Here is an 8,679-nt window from a genome sequence, read left to right on the forward strand (position 1 = left end):
ACATTTCCAAGGCTCAGTAAGTAAAACATTCTATTTTTAGTAGTTAAACATGTTTTACCACATATAAATTTGACTGGGTCGGCCATAGTAAGTATTTTCATAAAATAATATACTGTTATACTAAAAATTCAAAATATCAGAAGAACTTATTGACAACTTCTTTTATAATAAAGGTTTAATCTTCTAAACTATTTTTACAAATAAGGATGGACTGAGAGATATTCAACCTACTTTATTAGAATAAAATAATAATTATCTTCTACTACATTAATAATAGTACTTCGAAGGGTTTTTAGCTAAGTTTTTAAGACATTGGAAGATCATCCATGAGTTTTAGTGAAACATCTTCATTAACAAAACAACAAGCCTGTTGATTTTGATTAGTATTTGATTGGTTGTAAAATTCACAATCAGAACTATTGATAAAGGGACATCTAAAAATAATATTAAACAATTAAATAAGTGTTTAATATTTATTTCTACTTAATTTAATGAGAAACAATGTTCCATAAAATTAAAATTATTCAAGATAATATGTTCCCACATAGCAATTTCAATATATTAATATTGTCAAAATATTCTTACAAAATAATTTTTAAAATATTTTGAATAAAATATTGTAACAATATCTCATAAATACAATAAAAAATATATTCTATTGAAATATTTCCATAATATGCTCACAATATAATTTTTTAAATATTTGTTTATGTATATTTTGAAAATATATTAAAGAGAATAAATACAGTATATTACACAGAAAATATTTCTACAATGTGCTTAAAAAATATCTTTTTAAATATTTGCTTATAAATATTATGAAAATATATTAATTAAAATAAATATAGAATGTTTAACTTGAAATATTTGTTGAATATGTTATCAATACAAAATATTATAAATATATATCTTGTTGGCCAACTGAGGTAACTTAAGAGACACAAGCCATCCTCTTTTCTCCCTTTAGTTACATCTTTGGATGTTATTGGTATCTTGTTATATAATACTTATGTATTATATATACATATTCCTAAATCCTTAATAAGTAAACAGCCATTTTCTCTTATTAGTATCAATTTTAATTAACTTAATTCAATTAAGCTAAGTAAGTCAGGGACAGTAAAAAANATATCCTGTTACAATCGAAGCAACCTGTGGGTCAATAGGTAACAAACGAGTGCAATGCGCTTGAGGTACAGGGATCGAATCCCGCGTAGTGATGTCTCTAATCTTTTGCATTTTTTTAATATATTTATAAAACATTTTAAAAATATTGTCACAATATATTTTTTATAATATTTTAGAAATATACCTTTAAGATATTGTGAGAATGTAATATTCGCTGCCAAAGTATATTCTGAAAACATTGTGAGAATATTTCAATATATTCTGGTTATATTCTAGAAATATTTTAATATCAGAAATAAATATTCTAGGAATATTCTAGAAATATTTCATTGCTATGTGGGTAGTTGGGTTTTAGTTTTTAGAAATTTAATCATTTCCATCAATAGCTGCATTTTGATTTTTTAACTTTGCTATTTAAGTATNTAAAGGTATTTAAAATAATGTTAAAAACTGTCTATAATACAATGAAAAAAGAATTATATTATTTTTAATGTAATAAATACTAACAATTTATATTATTTTTAATCATAATTATTAGTGTTTCACATCCACTTATAAGCTATGGTTGTATAAGAGAACACAAGGAAACCTACATAGTCCAGCCACAACAGAATTGCACACTGTTACTTATACACAATTTGTTACTGACAGGATTAAGTAATCCACCGTATATTATTATCATCATTACTGTAAGAAGTAATATGCCTACAAGATAAAATTTATTTTCAATTGTATTTTAATATTGCTTTAAGTAATTTATTTATTCCATTGAACTAATTTTAAAAAAAATGTATACATTTTGGTTACCATTCTAAGTCTTACCACTTAAGAAAATAGCAAGTTATTGTCCAATTTTAAGTCCATTAGATTCATTCTAAATGTTCTCAACCAAATTTTTTATTTCTAGTTAAAAATAAAAAAAAATTATTCATGTGAATCAAATGTTAAGCATTTTGATTTTCATACAATTACTCAGAGCTTTTTAATACATCATATACTATTATTAATCGAGGAGATTGCATTGATCAGATTTTCTTTTTTATTTAATTGTTTAAATTCATGTGCATAGCTATCATGATGTCTCTTTTTGATGGGTTAGGAAACATCGACATTTTAAATTCTAAAAAAGAAATTTTACGTAGTATAATTTGTATATTTAGTGCTATAGTACAAAATAATGTTAAGGCGTAAAAGGTGCAGACGAAGTGCAAGACACGAGTACTCTGAAATGTTGTGGAAGAGAGTCGATAGGTTAAAAAGGAAAAAACAAAGACTAAATACATTTTATGAATTTATAAATATAATAAAACAAATATATGAGAATTGTTGTAATAGGCCCTTCACACAACCGAACAAAATGTTTTTCTGTTATTCTTTCATCTTCTACCCACACACCAATAAATTACAAAACACAATCAACACTTTCTATCACTGACTGCAGATACACACACAACTCACACAATCACGCCATGCACACACATCCGTTCCTTCCCAACATGTACAACCCCGTAGTTTTACAAAATCCTTCTACAATGTCAGCAAAATAGCAACAAAGAATCTAAATAAATGTAAGGCCGATGGTCATGTACGTGTCTGGAAGGGGACTTTGGAAGGACACCAAAGGACTCGTCTGACACGGCCTGTTTCGATCGTACTCCGGAACGAACACGTCCAGTTTTATAAGTAAACTCCGCATTTTTACTCTGTATCGTTTATATAATATTGACAATATTTGAATTAGTGTGTACAAATATTTTATTTAAGTTTCATGTACTATTTCTTTTACCATATGAATCACTTTTGTGTAATAAGTGACAATAATTATATCATGACACGGCACCGCCTTTTGCTCTAGGCTGGCGCTCGCCCGTGTCTCTCGATATCAGCCGTCCAGCTATTAATATGACAATCGGTTGTCATTGGTTGTCTCCTCGCCCTTGACACTGAGATAAGGCCACCCCCGAATATGGATTACGGATATTGCGTTCTGTTCCGTTTTCGACGTACACCTCAACTTGTGTGTTGTTTCTTTTTTTTTCTGCTGTGCTGTTTTCCGACGTACACATAACTGGTTCGTTGCGTTTTATTGTGAATATTTACATTTTATCTTTTGTGTCGTTTTTCGGTGGTAAAAGTTGTGTGTGCAACTAAAGTTGATTTGTTCGTGTGGTTAGCTACACGCAACGCATCTCGCACAAATACAAACCTATACTCACCAATATACCGTTATACATTCATATATATATACAGGGTGATTCATTAAGGATAAGACACTCATTTTCTCGGTAACTATTGAAAATTTTTGATTTTTGGTAAGGAAAATAATTTTTGTTTCAAAAAACTCTACAATAATATGTAGTAAAAACATAATTTTTTTGATCCCTTCAAGGTTAAAAAACATTAATTTGCATTTTCTTAAATGGGAACCCCTATTTTGAATTTGTTATTATGATTGAACATAAAAATACAAACAACTTTGCTCTTACAATTTTTTTTTCCGATCAACCGTTCGTCTGTTACAGCTTGTTAAAGTTAAATAATTTTGGACTAAATTTCTATTGTTGTTTTAATGTTTTCAATACAGAAGTCACTATTTTTCTATAGTGTAATATACACTAATTGTTATTGACCAAGATATGACAAGTAAGATAGCAATAATAATTTACGACACACTAATTGAGTGATAATAATAATAGATTCAAATCGGGTCTTAATCATAGTATTACTCTATGGTCTTAACTGTAATAGCAAAGTCCATTGATTTGTATAGCAAGCTTTAATACTGATAAGTTAATTTCCTAGCCTCTCTTCATCATAGTGTAAAGACTCGATACAATTCTATAATACGATAATGTTATCGTGTGATATGACCAACAAAAATAATTTTTACTAATGTTGATTGATGTTATGTTAAGTTTTAACATAACCTTTTAAACCACATCGGGTTTAACGCTAATTCTACGTTGGTACTACTATCCCATATAGTTAAATATTTTTATCCATTATTAAGTTGTTTAACTATCGTGTAGTTACAGTGTTTTAATGTAACATTTTAGTAAATGTTTTATTTTTACGTCGTAACAATTATTAAATAATAATTTAACCTTTTTAGATGATAAAATTGTACTAAAGTTATATACCGGGTAAGTAGAATTAACTACAAAATAAATTTATATTTATTTGATATAATCATTTTTTTTTTAAACTGCAGGTCAAATTTTCATATATAAAAATTGATACATCTAATTGCCAAATAATATTATCGCGTAATCCAGAGAAAAGGTACGGACGACCGAGTGGCGCGTAACGCAATCCCGCAGATATAAATGTATATTAGTTATAGGGTATTAGATACTTAACTATGTGTATATAATGCTAAGACACAATAGTTAGTTATAAGAAAGTATCAATGTAAGTTTAGACCAGTGATAAGTATTTATATATAAATATATATGTATATATATGTACACTGCAATTCGTCAGACAACACAAATTAACAAAACAAAAGTCACAAAAGTGTATGCAAATCAGAACCAAAAAATAATCGACCAGTAAAGTTATACGTCGGAAACGGAACAACACCAAAAATAACTCACCAGTTGAGGTGTACGTCGAAAACGGAACAGAAAGCAATATCGGTAATCCATATTCGGCGGTGGCCTTATCTCAGTGTCAAGGGCGGGGAGACGACCGATGACAACCGATTGTCATATTAATGGCTGGACGGCTGATATCGAGAGAGACACGGGTGAGCGCCAGCCTAGAGCAAAAGGCGGTGCCGTGTCATTTGGAATATTTTGTTTTTTGATAGGCCTACCCCTTAATTAATTTTAATTATTTATTAAAATCTAAAAATTAGTCATAATTCAATTTGACCTCATAAAGCAAAGATTTTAATAATACTATTAATAAATATATAATAAAAAATACTATTAATAAATATATAATACTATAATAAATATATTTACATTTTTGGATTCACCGCTGTTGAAGACAATATTTAATAAATAAAAATAAATCATCTTCTTTCTTCTTAAGTTTCATTGAATTGATTAAGACATTTTTTTTTTTAAACAATCAGATCACATTATAGTTAAAACTTTAAAAGTTGTTGTATATTATTAAATGATTTAATTAAATAAAAACATTTCTCAAATATTAATGTTTATTCAAAATTGAAGGTTATTTTTTCAACATAAACCATTTATGAACAGTTTTGAACTCTAAAAAGCAAAAGTGCTTTTATCAGTTATTGTAATAATATTTCTAACTTAGTTTTGAACATTATGTATCTCTTTCTAGACATTAAATTACGGTTAATGTTTAAGACTAGTTTTCCCGAGTTGTTTAAGAATGCATTATTACAAAAAAAAAAAAATACATTGTTTTGTTTTAAGATAATCAATAACAATTAAATACAACTAACTATTTTAAATTGTTTCAGGTTTTAATATAATCTGAACAATTAATTAGAGTTACTTTGGAATATTGTTCAGAAACTTTAAATATTAAGGATATTATACAATTTAATAGCTTTCAAATTCCACATTGCAAGCCCAACCTTAATATAAATGAATTGATATAAGATAATATAACACAGTGTTTTGTCAAAAACTTTAAGTAGTGAATTCAAATTCAACATCTCTTTCTATTCAAATAATTTTTAAAAATATCTCCACAATACCAGAAAATGTATGGTTGAAGAAGTTTTGTTTTCACAGAAAAAACTAATTTTTGTATTTTAAATTATTATAGGTTTAAAATTGTTAGTATAAAATTCAATCTTAAAAAAAATATATTCAGAATTAAAGTATTGTACTTATTATATTTAAACTCTTTGGCAGTCATCTATTTGATCCTAAAAATTGTATTCACCCGAGTTAATCTAATATCCCTCATAACATGCATATCTTAGGTTCCCATTTTCAATTAAATAGGCTGGTTAATATACATGTATAAATACAATAAAATCAATAAATTATTAGTTGTTAATTATTTTTGATGAAAACACAATATTAAAATATAAAAAATTTAAATATAATATCCAGTCATATTTTTCTATTTAAGATACCCAAATTGATAGTTTTTAAAATAAGAAAGAAACAAATTGAAAAAAAATATTTTTATAAAATTTGTATTTATGAAAAATTAAATTTTTTTTCAAATTTCTAATATAAAATACCTACTACATGGTGACTAACAAAGTGTTGATTTAATTTATTTGATAATAACTTTCTTATATTAGTGATGCTTAGTATACTGGCTAAATTAAAATGTACTAGTTTTCAAAATATTATGCAAATTGAACATAAGATGTTTAATGTAAATTTTTGTAATTCTTTCAGAGTTATACAATTTTTAGTTATTAATGCTATACAAGATAAAAAATAAAATACGCTTAATAATGAATCAATTAAATATAATTTTTTACGCAAAAATATTAAAGTAATAATAATACAATTAAACTAAAAAAAAAAAACACTTCTAAAGAAAATAAATTAACTAAATAGAAATATTTATAATATTAGCAAACGCTAGTGTAAAAAAAATACAAATTATAAATTGTTTATAATATACTACATTGCGACTATTTTAAATCTAAAAAATTTTACTTATGGCAAAGGGTAATAATTTATTAGAGCTTTCCTCTTATGATTAGTTAACTAAAATACTTTTGGATCAAATTGTAAATTTAATAGATAAAGTAACCGATGCAGTTATTATACTGGTATAATGAATATTTTATTTAGTCATAACAACCAATTTTAACTTCGATGCGAAGCTGAAAAGGTATTAATTTTATCATGATGTTTTTATTTCATTTTCTTTTTTGTGTCTGTCACTATATTTTCTTAGCTGTCACTGGACCGATTATGTCAAAATATTACAAATCATATTTAGTTAAAGACATTACCCTAAAAATTTGAAAAAAATTCTCTCGTTTTCCGTAAACGAGGGAAATCCCTCAAAAAATTACAAATTTAAAAATCGCTAATTTTCGACATTTTTTCAATTTTTTTACTTATAATTGCTATAACTTTTTTTTTTGTTTGTTTGAAAAACTAGAATAGTTTACCTCTTGTGTACAAAATACATACAGACAACTTGAACCAAATTAACAATGTTTAAAACTTTTGATATAATTATTATTTTATAAATAAAAACCTTGTTCTATTATATAATAAGATTATTGCCCTTTTAGACTATGCTTAAAGTATATTTTTTGTATTTATCACTAATAAAAAAAAAATTTTTTATAACACATACTCGACCTGCTTTCTATACCCAGAGGTTAATGATTAAGTTTTCATAGTTAAAAAAAATATATGTCATATTTGAACTATAAAATAAGTTTTAGCTGAACAAATAATTATATTGAGTGTACCAGAAAAATACATTTAAAACTTTAAGATTATTTGTTTCAGAAAAAAAAAGATTTTTTTTCTATAATACTTTTAGTTATCTTAAAAATAAGGAAATCGATCAGGTTATAGAAAAAACTATATATTTACATGCTTTTTAGCTACTAATATTTGCTAAAGAACTGTACAGGTGTTATTAAAATATAAAAAATATCTATAAAACAAAAAAATTATTAATGACTTATCAATAAGATCAAATTAGGAGTAAAACTTTTTTTATTTACAACATATATTTTACTTTATTTCTCATAAATTATTAATATTTTACATAAATCATCACTCATTTTTTTTTTCATCTTGGCATTACTCCATAATATGGATGATATAAATGGATATGAAATTATTAATTACAAACCTTTATGAGTTCTTTTATGTTACTGAAGTTAAAACTAAACTAAATAATAATTTAAAACTTATAATCTATTTATATTTTCTAAAGAGTGTAAAAAATACAAATCCCTCCAATCCTCTATAATAATAAAATTTATCATATATNCAATCCTCTATAATAACAAAATATAATAAAATTTATCATGTATCTTACCAAAAATAGACTCCCCTGTATTAAATTATTACAATTGAACTTATTTGTTACAACCAGTACTTCAATTATTTTTTACTATTATTTTGTAAAAACCTTTTTTTCGTGTGCTCAACTTAAAATTTTTTTCACTTTGGAATTGTGAAACACTAGTATGAGAATTATACTTTATACTTTATTTCATGACAGAATATGCGTAATGCCATAGAAATTCAAGTATATAAGATAATTTTCCTACAGACATATCAACAATCTCCAATTAAAAAAAATCATGCTGAGCAAAAAGAATTACTTATTTTCTCATAAAATAAAATACATTGCAATCAATGCCGCACCGATCTCAAAAACTTTAGCTTTTGCGAAAATGTTTATTGGGACTTTTTTGTAGGTATACAATTTTTCTATAAAAAGTATGTATACAAAAATTTTTGAAAATTTCTTATTTAGTCCTAAAAAAATAAAAACGTATATGTTCTATTCTTACCGTCAAAATTGTTAATTTATAAATCGTTCATTGTAAAAACAAAAAAATTCATTTAACCGTTGTTTGAAATTTAATTTTTTATACATTTTTAATTCGACATTTTT

General features: G+C 25.3%; 1 long non-coding RNA gene across 1 annotated transcript; it reads left to right on the top strand.

The window, feature by feature from the left end:
- The first annotated feature begins 3,973 nt into the window (after positions 1 to 3,973).
- On the top strand, positions 3,974 to 4,871 carry LOC126908953 (uncharacterized). Its single transcript, XR_007704885.1, has 3 exons — positions 3,974 to 4,271; positions 4,340 to 4,539; positions 4,612 to 4,871. It is a non-coding gene; the product is annotated as an uncharacterized LOC126908953 (long non-coding RNA).
- Positions 4,872 to 8,679: the final 3,808 nt, after the last annotated feature.

Source organism: Daktulosphaira vitifoliae, unplaced genomic scaffold (assembly GCF_025091365.1).
Source record: "Daktulosphaira vitifoliae isolate Bord-2020 unplaced genomic scaffold, ASM2509136v1 Scaffold_52, whole genome shotgun sequence".
NCBI lineage: Eukaryota > Metazoa > Arthropoda > Insecta > Hemiptera > Phylloxeridae > Daktulosphaira > Daktulosphaira vitifoliae.